The sequence below is a fragment of the Quercus lobata genome, chromosome 11, assembly GCF_001633185.2.
Source record: "Quercus lobata isolate SW786 chromosome 11, ValleyOak3.0 Primary Assembly, whole genome shotgun sequence".
NCBI lineage: Eukaryota > Viridiplantae > Streptophyta > Magnoliopsida > Fagales > Fagaceae > Quercus > Quercus lobata.
The window spans coordinates 49,549,392-49,564,867 of NC_044914.1; the positions used below are offsets into that span (position 1 = coordinate 49,549,392).

The window sequence follows — 15,476 nt, forward strand, 5'->3', positions numbered from 1 at the left end:
CATATGTGATTCACTTATTAGGAACATATGTCACTATTTTATGTAATTGGCTTATCTTTTGACAAAACGTACTTTACTTGTATTTGGGTAGATCTAGAATGTGTTTAATACTTCAAGAAACTGTGTTTGAAGATCAAGTATTGAAGACATGCAAGTCTGTTCAAGATTCAAGCTGAAGAAGTGTTGTTCATTAAAGCTCGACAACTAGCTATCCATTGAGCTTAAGAAGCAGTTCCAGCCCCGTGGCTCAACAGCAGCTCGACAGCATCTCGACAGACAGGTATCTGTCAAGCTTTATGAAAAACAAAATTCCAGTTCTGTTTTGACTCTAATCTATCATTATGTGTTTGGGCTTTCTTTTCTTCTAACCCTAGAAATATAAAAGGATTATTTTAAGGGCCGTCAAAGGGTACACAAGTTGCACAAGTGTTGAGCAAAGTTTATTCAAGCAATTTGTAATCGGAGATAAAGTTTTGCCCTAGTTCATCATTCTTGTGAAGAAGTTACTGTGTACGTGCACCGTAGGGTTTTGTGACCAAGTATCTTCTTGATCTTCATCGTTGGGATGAACTGAAGAACTTTGCAGCCAACAACCTTCTCTAGTTGGTGATTGAAGTTGTGTACTAGGATTCGCGCATTGGTTAGTCACGTACTTGGGAGCCGTGCATCAAAAGGGGAAATTGTCACTACAGAATAAGTCCAATTGGGTATTGGGGTAAGGGTTCAACTGTAGGTTGGTATAATGTACTGGGATTCCTTTACTTGTAACCGCTTGTTTTGATAATAGTGGAATTTCGGGAGTGGTGACCTGAAAATCACCCGGTAGGGTTTTTGCTGTTAGGTTTTCCCCATTCATAAACAAATCACCGTGTTTTTTTTTTTTTTTTTTTTTTTTAATTGGTTAATTTATCACAAGGAGTCAATTCATTTTTGGCCTATCAAGTGGTATCAGAGCAGGCACACTCTGATTAGGTTTTAATCTTTGTTGTGTTGATTCATTGACCCCTGTTTATCAAGGATAGAGGACAGTCTTTAATCATACCTCCTTTATTTGATGACACTAACTATGCATACTAGAAAGTACGCATGAGAGCTTTCTTGCAATCTTTAGATGAAAAAGTGTGGCAAGCTGTGGAGTTAGGCTAGACTAAACCTACAGAAGTGCCGGCAGCAAACTTCAACAGCAGAGTGTTGAATGTCTTATCTAGTGCGGTCACCAATGACAAGTTTAAGAAGATATCCTCAACCGAAACTGCTAAGGAGGCTTGGACCATTCTCCAGACAACCTATGAGGGGAACCAAGACTGTCAAGGATTCGAAGCTATGGAGGAGGATGAGTCGTTTGATGAGTTCTATGCCAAGCTGAAGGACATAGTGAACTCTGCATTCAATCTTAGGGAAACCATTCCTGAACCCAAGATTGTGAGAAAGGTGCTTAGATCTTTACCTGAGAGATTTCATGCCAAGATTATGGCGAACGAGGAATCAAAGTACATTGACAAGATTCCTTTGACAGAGTTGGTTGGAAATTTGCGGACTTACGAGCTAGGGTTAACAAGGATTGGTAAGTCAAGCAAGAGCAAGAGCAAGAGCAAAAGCATGGCTTTGAAGGCCAAGAGCAGTGACACAAATGAGTCTTCAGACAATGAAGATTCTAAGATGAAGTCCTACATCACTAGGCAATTCAAGAAGTTCATGAAGAATGCCAATGGGAAGGGCTTCGACAAGGACTGTAGGCAATCCAGTTCTTTTCAGTTTAAGATCCAAGACAAAGGGAAGAAAGATGCAGGGGATGGCGGTCAGTACACTGTTCATGCAGGACCTAAGTGCTTTGGGTGTCAAGGTTTCAGTCACATGAAACAAGAGTGTCCTACATATCTCAAGAGAATTAGGAAGAGCAAGGTACTTGCTGCTACCTTAAGTGACACCGAGCCTGAGGATGATTCCGACAATGAGGATGATAGAATCTTGAATGCCTTCACTGCCACTATCAATCCTACTGATGTGATTGTTGAAGATGTGGTTAAAGAAGAGGAATTGATGGAGTCCAAGTTTGAGAAGATGGATGATTAAGATGATATCCATACAGCTTATGAGAAACTGTACAAGCTTTCTGAGAAGCATGAGAAACTATATAGTCTGACCACCAAGAAGCTCAGTTATGTGGAACTTGACTGTGAGGAACTTTCCACAAAGTTTGATGAAGCTAATCAGACTATTGGAGCACTGAGGTTCGAGAATAATTTCCTGGCTGAGAAGACTAAGAAACTTGAAGCGGATTTGTTTCAAGTCAGAGCTCAATTGGAGAGGACTTCAAGTGCAAAGCTTGATGAGATGCTTAGTCTTTAGAAATCTGCTTCTGATCGAATAGGTCTACGGTATGGTTTCTCTTCCTCTAATACTACTTCTACTAGTACTACTGTTTTTGTTCCTCCTAATAATAATGTTGAAATTGAGAACAATGATGTTAAAACTAATTTAGCTAGTGAGAACTTAGACAAAGGCAAATCTATCTTAGGAGCACCTCTTAAGCAGGATAAGAAGGAAGCTAAGAACCCTAGGGTTAAGAAGGCTAACTCTCAAAAGCCTAAACAAAAGAAGTAGCATCTTTGTCATCATTATGGAATTGCCGATCATACTCGACCAAATTGCTAAAAGTGGCTTGCCACTCAACAGAGCAACGGCATGATAGCATCTGGAAGCTAGAATCAGCTTCAATCCTCTCTTGCTCCCCTTAGAGATCTTCTCAAAGCCCTTATGTTCCTTTCGAACTTAAACAGTTTTAATTCTTCCCCCTTACCGCCAGTTCAAAGCTTTAATCAAAGGAAAGGTTCTTCTAGGGTGTGGAAGGAAAAGGGCTCCAAGTGATTTTATTACTTTTTTTTTTCTCTCTTCTTGTTTTTATGTGTGCATTACTTGTGTGTTTTGCTTTCAAGTTTTGAATCAGTCTAGTTTTTATACTTTGCATTGTTTAACATGTTTTTGTTTGTTTTCAGTTTTGATTATTTTTTTTAATACAAAAATAAAATAAAAAATTGAAAAATCAGAAAAATACAAAAAAAGTTTGTTATGTGTACATCGATACTTGTGTACCTTGGATGGCCATTGAAACAAAGTTTTCTAAACTTTGTATCCCTTGTAACTTAGATAAGCATCTCTATGCACAACTAAGTAAGTGAGCTTTGTGTCTCTTATTTGTGATGAGTAATATTAAGTTATCTCTTATACTTAACATTCGTATCACTCTTTTTGACGGGAAGGACTAGAAAATCCTAAGAGAAAGGCATAAATAACCATCTCATTACTATTGCCTGCCAATCATAATATGATGCCTGTATGTTTCGGCATAGTAAAAGTGCAGTGTCAATGACATTTGTGTACTTCAGCATAGCAAAATTGGAATGTCAAATGCTTACCATCATTGGGTATTTCTTTTCTCTCTCTTATATGCCCATGCATGATTTGCTTAAATAAAAATATGCAAAGAAAATGAAAAGCAAAAAGATCAAAAATGCTTTAAATATGATTGCAAGCATGTATTCTAGGAGATGTGGGAATTATAGGATGTGCCTCGAAGGTGATAGTCTCCATCAAACAGTTATGTTTGTGTGTGAATTAAAGTGATTTTATCATATTTCAAATCATGATAACATGTATACACTTATGCAATCTTGTGTTGTTTTTCACACACAACACGCAATATTCTTTGCTACTTTTGATACATGTGTAGGTACAATGTGATTTGGCCATCACAAGGTTTTACATGTGTTAATGTATGTTCACTAAACTGTCTTGACTTGTTTTTGAAATATAAAATTGGTTAGACTTGTTTAGCGTGTGTGTGTGTGTGTATGTTTTTGGGATCATTGTGCTTAAAATTTTTGTTGAGAGATGATTTTAAGAGCTTAAAATGTTGAATTGATCTTTGGTTGAGTTGCATGCTTGATTGCATTCATATCTGTGTTTTTTCCTTCTTGAAAAACGGTTTTTAAGCAATCTCGACACCTCCTTGATACCTCATTGACACCTGGCTTTCTGTTGAGCTCTTAAGGTCTTTTCTTATCGCAATCTCGACAGATCCTCGATAGCTAGTGGATCGAACGAGAAAGTTCCTGGACCCTCAATAGCTTCTCGACAGCTGGTGGATCGATCGAGCTTCTCTTCTTGTGTCTTTGCTTTGTTTCTCGACACCTTTTCAACAACTGTATCTGTTGACGTTGTTTTTCTTCCTTAACAGATGTCTCGACACCTCTATCTGTCGAGAATTACTGAGGATCTATATATTCTTTCTTCGCAATCTGGTTCTCATTTCTTTGATCTCTCTCGACCTGTTTGCACCTGTTCATCTCCCAAACGCTATCTCTCTCACTCCAAACCTCTTCTCCAGTGATTTTTCAAGCTTTTTCAAGTTTTCCTTCACTTGGTAAGCTTCTAATCTCCTTCATTTACATGCATTCATGTTTTGAAACCTAGGTTTTGGGGTTTTTGAAAAATTTTAGGGTTTTTAAAATTGATGAGTGTTTGTTGAAATTTTGGGATGGGTTTTTACTTAAATGAGTTTAAAATCTCATGCATTACATCACATTAGCATAATAACAGTATTATCATACATTTAGATGTGTGCAAATTGATTGTGTACTGGTAGGATTGGATTAAGCTGAGCTCATGATGCAATTTCTTTTGCATATCACATGTTCATACATTCCTTATGCATACGTACTCTCTTTTCACTATACTTATTATATTTGAATTGCTTTGGGACTTTTCTGATTCTCTCTTTCTCTCCCTCTATTTCTGTTTATGTTAGTCGTGTCTATGGCACCTAAGCATAAGTCAGCTCTGTCCCAAAACCTTTTGCGTTCTAGGGCATCGTCTTCTTCTGATCCTACTCCTTCTCATATTCGATTCCGTGATGAGGATGCTCGAAAGGACTTCTCGAAAAACTTTTCTCGACATGGTGTTCATTTGGAACGCCGAGTCATTTTGGTGAACTTCGCCGACACTGACCTTCCCACTGTTATTCACAATCGTGGATAGGAGTCACTGTGTGACATCCCGGTCACTTTTCCGACCGTGCTGATCTAGGAGTTTTACTCCAACATGCATGGTTTCGATTTTTTAGTACCTCTCTTTTCAACTCGCGTTTGAGGTACTCGCATTGTAGTCACATCGTAGCTTGTTACGGATGTGCTTTATGTTTCGAGGGTAGAGCATCCTGACTACCTCGGTTGTGAGCGTTTGAGGGCTGTGTCCAAAGACGAGATGATTTTCGCTTTCTGTATGCGTCCTGCAGATTGGGGTGATCGTCAGTTTACACCATGTAAGGCCTTTGCTAAAGGTCCTAGATTCATGAACATCGTGATGACTTTTGTTTTGCACCCATTCTCTCACTATAATTCTATCACAGAGCCTCGTGCTCGATTTTTGCTTTCTTTGTTAGAGCACCTCACTATGGATTTTCCTTCACATTTTATTCTTTCTATCTTAGATGTGTATAGGGATACGACTACCCATGATAAGCTCATTTTCCCTTTGGCTATCACGCGGATTCTATGCCATTTTTCTATTCCTTTTCCCTTTTCCGACCATTTTTCTGTCATGTGTGCCATAGACTACGCTACCGTTAAACGTAGTGAGGCCTAGTTTTGGTCTCGGCAGTCGAATTCAGCAGCTCCTCCCTCCCGTTCTACTCCGTCTCATTCTACTCCATCCACATCCGCTCCCTTCTCTTCTTTGGGCAATGTGACTCTAGGAGACATCATGACACAGCTGCAGCGCATGGATGCTCGTCTTGATACACTCTCTACAGAGTTGTATCAGGTGAACATTCATGTCAATCATATTGCACAACGACAGGCGACCATGGGTGGTTATGCTCCTGAGGCTTCTCCTCCACCACCTCCTCCAGTGGCTTCTGATTCTGAGGATGATGATGATGATGATGGTGATGACGATGTTGCTTTGGATGATGATGATGGAGATGCTAGCTCTACCGATGAGATGTCTACTTGACACTCTTACCTTTTGTCACTCGTGACAAAAAATGGAGAGTAGTTTTGGATATGAGAGTAGTCATTCTTAGAGGGAAAGTTAGTATAGGACATTTTGTTAAGGGGAGTGTTAATATCTGAGGGACGTAGTGAGGATTACTTGTATCTTTTTCTTTTCTCTATTTTAGATACATTTGTTCTTACACATGGGTCTTATGGCCATTTGTGACATACATTGTACTTATCTTCTTTATATATGTTAATGTATGTTTTCTTCACCTACCTATACATATGTTGTTTCTTTTCTCTATTTATACACATGTTTCTTTACTTGTATGCAATCTATTATTTCTGTTTCACACAAAGATTCCTTGATGAATTTTGTTTAAAGTGTTTCAAAAATACAGGTTGTCAAAGTCTACTTGCCATAAACTCTCTTCTTGCAAAGTTTTTCAAGAGTTTGTGTTAGGATAGATTTTATTGTATTCAACAAGTGAATATGAGTTGAGTGATTTATGACTTCTCTCATATGTTCATTTGTTTGTTGTGGTTTTATCACGGATTACCAAAGGGGGAGATTGTTAGGACATATGTGATTCACTTGTTAGGAACATATGTCACTATTTTATGTAATTGGCTTATCCTGTGACAAAATGTACTTTACTTGTATTTGAGTAGATCTAGGATGTGTTTAATACTTTAAGAAACTGTGTTTCAAGATCAAGTGTTGAAGACATGCAAGTCTGTCCAAAATTCAAGCTGAAGAAGTGTTGTTCATTAAAGCTGAAGAAGCTGTTCCAGCCCCGTGACTTGACAGTTGCTCGACAGCATCTTGACAGACAGGTATTTGTTGAGCTTTATGAAAAACAAAATTCCAGTTTTGTTTTGACTCTAATCCATGATTATGTGTTTGGGCTTTCTTTTCTTCTAACCCTAGACATATAAAAGGATTATTTTAAGGGCCGTCAAAGGGTACACAAGTTGCACAAGTGTTAAGCAAAGTTTGTTCAAGTAATTTGTAACCAGAGACAAAGTTTTGCCCTAGCTCATCATTCTTGTGAAGAAATTGCTGTGTATGTGCACCGTAGAGTTTTGTGAGCAAGCATTTTCTTGATCTTCATCGTTGGGATGAATTGAAGAACTTTGTAGCCAACAACCTTCTCTAGTTGGTGATTGAAGTCGCGTACTGGGATCCGCAAATTGGTTAGTCACGTACTTAGGAGCTATGCATCAAAAAGGGAAATTGTCACTACAGAACAAGTCCAATTGGGTATTGGGGTAAGGGTTCAACTGTAAGTTGGTATAAGGTACTGGGATTCCTTTACTTGTAATCGCTTGCTTTGATAATAGTGGAATTTCGGGAGAGGTGACCTGAAAATCACCCGGTGGGGTTTTTGCCGTTAGGTTTTCCTCATTCGTAAACAAATCACCGTGTTATTTATTTTCTGCTGCATAATTAGTTTATTGGTGATTTTTTTGTGCTACTACGCGTTTGCATGATTAATTAACTTAATTAATTGGTTAATTTATCACAAGGGGTCAATTTGTTTTTGGCCTATCATTTATTTTGAAAAAAAAAAAAATCACAAATGACAATTTATAATCAAGAGTTTTGTAAGTCAATTGGCATGTCCTAATACTTTCAAGGTCTGACCAAGATTAGTCCGATTCTTTATTTTATCGACATTATAAAATTTTTTTTTAAAAAAATTATGTACTCTTTTCACATACTTCTATAACTAATAACTTCATGATGCTATATGTATAGTTAAAAGATTCTTAAAAAAAAAAAAAAACAAAAAACAAAAACAAAACAAAAAAATAAAAAACAAAACAAAAAAAACAAAAAACAAAATACAAAAAACATAAAACAAAAACAAAAAACAGAAAACCAAAAACAAAAAACTATAGTTAAAAGTTCAAATCTATTTCAAGCATTATATTAATAAAACAGCCAAAATAATAGTTAATAATATCATACATTAATATTCGGCGTAAAAAAGGGTAAGACAATTATTGGTGTCTTGGTAAGGTTGAGAATTTTTCCTTTGAAAAATTGCAAGTTTGAAAAAATAGAAAAGAAAAAATATTAGAAGAGATCTATTAAACAATCACATGATAATGGACAGTAACTTTAAGCCTTTAACTAAGTAAATAATAAAGCTTTTTCCGTCATTACATTAATTTAGTTAAGTCACAAATGCATGCCAAGTGTGTCCCAAAGTTAACTAATCTTACACATGCATGCCAAGTGTGTTCCAAAGTTAATAAAACATTAAAAATTTAAAAAATTCTACCATTCAAAAAATAGATAATTTTATTCCACTGATGAGTTAAAGACACCAACTGATCCATGTTATTGGTGATTAACTAGTGTGTGGATGGAGCGATCAACAATATAAGAGTTGTCTCTGTGTTTGAGGTGGAGTCATTTGAGAGAGGCATAGAGCTCTCAAATGAGAGGGAGAAATTAGGTAAAAGTTATTGGGTTTTTGTGATTTGTTTTGCTAGATTTTTTGCAATTGATTTGTTGTTATTGTTTTTATTTAGACCATATTTATGATTTGTCCAAAGTTTTTTCTTATTATCCGGGTATGTGTTTTTTTTAAAAAAAGATTTTTCTTGTTATCTATTTTTGAGATTTATGGGTCATCTTGTCAATTTTTTGGGGGAGGGGGGCCAAGTATATAAATTTTAGAGCTTATTAAAGTAAATTTTTTGTGTAAATATATATACTATAAGATGTTTTTTCAAAGGCTGGGGGGGGGGGGGGGGATGGCCCCCCTCAGCCCTAAGGCAGTTCCGTCCCTAGGCCCACCCCATATTAGAGGGAGAATACATGCCTTAGATACATGGATTTTAAGGTATTTCTACCTCTTTACTCCCTTTATTTATAGTTTAACGAAATGAACCAATTAAGTACTAATTAGTGGGGTCTACCCTCATGTAAGAGGGAGGATACATGCCTCAAATACATGGTAAATCTTTAGGTATTTTCTCATCTTTTCTCCTTTCAATTATAGTTAATGAAATGAACCAATTAGGTACTATAATTTAATAGCATGTTTTTACGTAACAATAGGCAGTCGAGCGCTTTTTTTTATATAAGAGTAACAAGCGCTTATAGAGCTTGTTTGGCATTAACGTCAGTTTTTAGTTTTTAGATTTTAGTTTTTATGTTTCTAAAAAAAAAAAAAAAATTATTTTTTATATACAACTGTTTAAAACCTTACAGCAAAAAGCTTTTTAAAACAAGTATACTTTAACACACTTTCAGCAAAAAAAATTTCAACAAAAAACTAAATAAGTTATTCTCTAATAAACACTTATTTTGAAAAATTTTCCATATTTCCTCTCTTTTTGTCCTTTCAGTTATAGTTTTATAAGAGCAACAAGCACTTGTTTTGTAAATTTTTCCGTATTTCCTCCTTTCTCCTCTCAATTATAGTTTAATAAGTGCAATAAGCACTGTAAATTTTTCCATGTTTCCTCCTCTTTTCTCCTTTCAATTATAGTTTGACGGAATGATCCCATTAAGTTAATACTAATTTAACAGCATTTTTTTACGTGACAAGAAGCAGTCAAGCGCTTCTTCTTCTTCTTCCTTTTTTTTTTTTTTTTTTTTTTTTTTTTTTTAAGAACAACAAGCACTGTTTTTAAGGTAAACAGCACGCTATGGAAACGTTGAATGACTCTTTTTTCCTTATTTACGGTTACGGGGAACGTTGACTTCTTTTGCTCTTAGAAGACTTATGCAAATTACTTTATTTTATAGTACAACAGCAATGTCCATCCCAACCACACCTCAAATTTCCATTAATGAGTGTTTTCAACCTCAATACCAAAGTTTCAATCATGGCTATTTACAACCTCACGATCAAACATGTCCGATTTCCACAGCTTTTAATCCTCTTTTCTCTATTTATGATCACCAATTTCTTCTCTATACTAACCCCATTTACAAGTGCTGTATCCTTCGACTTCACTCGTTTTGATTCTCCAGACCCTAACATATTATATGAGCACGCTTACGCTGATGAAGACCAAGTCATTCAACTCACGGGCAGCAAGCTGAAAGGATGGATTGATGGTCGAGCCACGTATTCCAGACCCATGCACCTGTGGGACAAAGACTCCGGAAAGCTCACAGATTTCTCTACCCATTTTTCCTTTGTTATTGATTCGCAGAATCTACCAGTCTATGCAGACGGGCTGGCCTTCTTCCTTGCAACTAACGGTTCCAAAATTTCTGACGCTGCTTATGCTGGCAATATGGGTCTCTTTATCCCAGGGTCAAAGCCAGAGGAAAATCCTTTTGTTGCAGTGGAATTTGATATCTGTGACACTAACAGATGGGATCCGCCTGGGGAGCATGTAGGTATTGATATCAACACCATGAAATCTGTTGCTAATGTGCCATGGTTGAGTAATATTTCTATAACGGAAGGGAAAACAAATGAAGCTTGGATTAGTTAAAATTCAAGCTCAAAAAATTTGAGTGTTGTCTTTACTGTTTTTAAATACAATGTCACTGTAAATCAGTCGCTTTCTTATATTGTTGATTTGAGCAAGGTCCTACCCGAATGGGTTACTTTCGGATTCTCAGCCGCAACAGGAGCTACTTCTGCTATACATACTATTAAATCTTGGGATTTTAGTTCAAGTTTGGAAATTGATAATAACAATACCATCCCTAAAGGACCCAGTCTAAACCTCCACTCTAAGAAAAGGAACACATCCAAGTTAGTTGTGGGGTTCATTGCGGGGGGATTTATTTTGGTTGGTGGGTTGACCATGGTTCTGTTTGCCTTGTGGAAGAGGAATCGGAGGGCTAACGAAGATGATCGTGCCCTTGATGAAGAGTTTAAAAGGGAAATAGGACCGAGGAGGTTTCCATACGATGAATTGGCTCAAGCGACAAATAATTTCAACGACAAAGAAAAACTAGGCCAAGGGGGATTTGGTGGAGTTTACAGGGGATTCTTAAGGGACTTCAACTCCGTTGTTGCTGTTAAAAGGGTATCACAAGGGTCTACACAAGGGATAAGGGAGTATGCAGCAGAAGTAAAAATTATCAGCCAATTGAGACACAAGAATTTGGTACAACTCATTGGATGGTGTCATGAAAGAAGTAGAGGACAGCTATTACTTGTTTATGATTTCATGCCCAATGGAAGCTTAGATTTTCATCTTTATAAAGAAGATACCTTATTGGTGTGGGAAGTGAGGTACAAAATTGTACAACACTTGGCCTCAGCCTTACTTTACTTGCATGAAGGATGGGATCATTGCGTGTTGCATAGAGATATAAAACCGAGCAATATTATGCTTGATTCAAATTTCAATGCCAAACTTGGGGATTTTGGATTAGCTAGGCTTGTAGACCATGCTAGTGCATTACGAACTACTGATTTGGCAGGTACCAAAGGCTATATGGACCCAGGATGTGTCACAACCCGAAGGGCTAGTAAGGAATCAGATATCTATAGTTTTGGAATTGTTGCACTAGAATTAGCTTGTGGAAGAAAACCAGTCAACCATGAGGCCCCAGAAGATCAAGTAGTCATGTTAGAGTGGGTTTGGGAGCTCCATGGAAGAGGAGTACTTCTTGACGTAGCTGACCAAAGGCTGGGTGGACATTTTGATGAGCAACAAATGAACTGTTTGTTGATTGTAGGGCTTTGGTGTGCTCACTCTGAATATGTTCATAGGCCTTCAATAAAAGAAGCAATTCAAGTGCTCAATTTTGAAGCTCCATTACCTCTTCTCCAATTTGATATCCTCAAGTCATCACATCATACTCCAACAATGAATGAGGCTACATCTATGTTTTCAACCTCCAATGAATGATACTAATTCTACCAAATGACAACTCCAATTCCTCATAGTTTAAAGCACACTTTGTTGCTTATTTACTTGCATTGCTTTTGTTGTTAGAAGTTGAACTTGTTTTAATTGAACTTTCATTTAAAGTAAGAATGTTTTATATATGTTGAATGAGTGTGGAATAAATTTAAGGAGTTTATTTTGAATTATGTAATAAATGAAATTGAATTTAGAATTATTGTTTGTAATTATATATACTTTTGCATTTCACAGAACTTATATATACGTTTTTAGACCCCTTAACACAAGTTGTTTAACCTAGTTATTTAGCCAAGTGATTATTTAGATAAATTATTCAGATCTAGGTTAACACAATAAAATCATATCACGTAAATAATGCAGAAATATAAAGAATACAACGATATGATAACCCAGGAAAATCTAACCGTTAAAAAACCTGGGGAAGATTTAACCTAGCTATCCTCAAGGTAAAAATAGATCCACTATGAAAGAATTAAAGTTTTTACAATAGAACTTAGACTACTAACATCCTATTGCTACATCGAGTAGAAAACTTACTACCACGACCACATGACAGCTCCGAGCCCACGAACTACTTTCCTTGATCCACTGCAACCACAAGTTCTCCTACTTGTGACTTTGAGGCTCCATTCAAAGGTTTCAAAACTTCTTTAAGTTCTTTAAGCAACAACTAAAGCAACCATCAAGTTTTTGATATAAATCTTGATTTTGATAGCTTTATGTGTGTATGAAGGTAAACACCTCTAGATCTCACAAAAGATTCAGCACACAACACTCCAAATACTTCTAAAACGTAGTTAGGGTTTTTCCTTTTATACTTGGAGTAAAACACAAAACCCTATACGTCAAACGGGCTGGGGTTGTATTGGAAATTCTGTAGAAAAATAAATCTACACAAGGTTCGATCGATCGAGCTTAATTTTCGATTGATCGAGCCTTGTAGATTTTGTCCAATAAATTTTGCAATCACTTGATTTCAATTTTACAAATAAACACACTTTGAGCAAGCCTAAACCTAGACTATATGTTTTGATCATGGTTTGCCAACATAATACAAATTGAAGTTCTAATACATTTAGTTCCTAAAGTTGTAGAACCTAACAAACTCCCATTTTGGCAATCCATGACAAAACACATCATAAAAATAAAATGCTCAAAGTAAAAACAACCCAATCACATTTAAAATGCCCTCATTACAATTCAACCTAACTACTATCTATCAGTTGCCAATATAGACAGCAGTCACGACTGAATTAACTTGATTTCACAAAACATAAAATAAAAGACATATATCATGAATAACCTCATAAATATATATATATATATATATATATTTATATATTTATTTATATATGTATAAATGATATATCTATAATATTTTCACAATATTTTTACACCAAATTTTAAGTGGCAAGTTGTTACTGATTGTTATTTTTTGGGCAAAAAAGTAATCTTAGCGTTAGGTTCAAATTTGAACCAATAATAACTAACCACCTATAATTTGTTGTGAAAATATTATGAAAATATTGTGGACGTAGCATCTCTCATACATAAAAAAAATAATATATGTATATGTATATATATATATATATATATATTTATATATATATAAAGAAATAATATATCAACAACATTTTTACAACAAATTTTAAATGGCAGGTTGTTACTAATTGTAATTGTTGGGACAAAAAAGTAATCTTAGTATTAAGTTCAAATTTGAACCAATAACAACTAACCACTTATGATTTTTTATCAAAATGATTCAAAATTATTGTGAACATAACATCTCTCATTTAAATATAAATATATAATAATATATACATTTAAATAAATATATATATATATATATATATTTATATTATATTCAAATATTTTGGAATATGCCATAGAATATTCTATGGCATATTCCATTACGTACGCTGAAACTCATTCAGTTCAGGGGTTTTTTTTTTTTTTTCAATTTTTTTTATTGTAGAATATGCAATTTTGGACCTATAGTGGCATTTACCAAACGCCATTGTAGATCCTATTCAAAACGCCACTATAGGCCCCTTGTTTTAATTTTTTTTGCTGGATTCTTTTTCTTAACCTTTTTTTTTTTTTTTTTTGGTGCTAGGCAAATGCCACTATACGACACTCCAAATGCCACTATCGGTCCAGTTTTTTGTAGTGGTGACTCCCCTCACGCATAAGATAGAGTGAAGGAATAATATATATATATATATATATAAAATGACATTTTAAGAATATTAATATAGTTTTCCAATTTTTAAAATAATGTTAGGCATAAATGTATTTTTGGTCCCTACATTTTGGGCCGATTCTCAATTTGGTCCCTATATTAATTTCGCTCCTAAGTCAATCCCTGATTTCAAAAAATCGTTTTTATTTTGGTTTCTATTGCCAACCCAATAACCAAGAAAAATCTAAGATGGCAAATGGAGTGCATAGGTGGCATGTTAGATGCTGATGTGGCTAATAAAATAACATTAATAAATACCACGTCAACATCCATGTCAGCATTTTAATAAATTAAAAGGCCATCTTATAAAATTAAAAAACAAATAACGAAATAAATTTTTTTTAAACAATTTTGCTTTTCATTATTTTTCGGAAGAACATTGTTCTTCTTCTTCTCCAGGACATTAACTTCGTGCTTCATATTCTTCCCCAAATCAAACCCAAGAAATCCAAGAAATCAAACCCATAAACATCCAGTAAATCAAACCCAATCAATTCAAGAAATCAAACTCATAAACCACCCAATATATCCAAAAAATCAAACCCATAAACATCCAGTAAATCAAACCCAATAACTCTAAGAAATCAAACCCATAAACATCCAGTAAATAAAACCCAATAAATCCAAGAAATCAAACCCATAAACTTCTAGTAAATCAAACCCAATAAATCCAAGAAATAAACATACGAATCCACATAAAATAAAAATAAAAAATAAAAAACCACAAACACGAAACCAAACTCACCAAGAAATCTCCATCTCCGAAACACAAACACGGCCAAACTGATCTCCATGGCCACACCAATCTCCACCTCCACTACCAACCACCCACCCCTAAAGAAACCCATAAAACCCCACCTACAACCAAACCTGTAAACACAAATCCAAAACCCACACCAATCTCCACGGCCACACTGATCTCCATGGCAACAACCCACCCCCATTGAAACCCAGAAAAAACCCAACCATCTCCAACCAAACCCAGCCATCTCCATCTCCATCTTTAACCAAACCCATAATCCAAGGCCCATGGCCACACCGATCTCCACCCCGACCACCAATCTCCACCTCCATTACCAACCACCCAACGAAAAACTAGAAAAACCTAGAGATTAGAGAGTCAGGTTTAGAGAAAGAGAAAAAGTCAGAGATTAAGAGAGGGGGAGAGGGATCGAAAGCTTGAACAAAGAAAGGAGAAAAAGAAAGATACAAACACAAATACACTCCAAGAGACAGAGAAAGAGAGGATCTGAAAAAAAAAAAAAAAATGATACAGGTACAAACACTCACCAATAATATTTATTTAGTAAGTTATTTTTGTTTTGATTTTTCTTTTTTTGGTTTATGTTAAAAGAAAGAAAAAAAAAATGAAATAG

General features: G+C 35.5%; 1 pseudogene across 1 annotated transcript; it reads left to right on the forward strand.

Moving 5' to 3' along the window:
- Positions 1-9,845: 9,845 nt before the first annotated feature.
- On the forward strand, positions 9,846-12,002 carry LOC115967064 (annotated as a pseudogene). The gene has a single exon (XR_004086403.1). The product of XR_004086403.1 is annotated as an L-type lectin-domain containing receptor kinase IX.1-like (transcript).
- Positions 12,003-15,476: the final 3,474 nt, after the last annotated feature.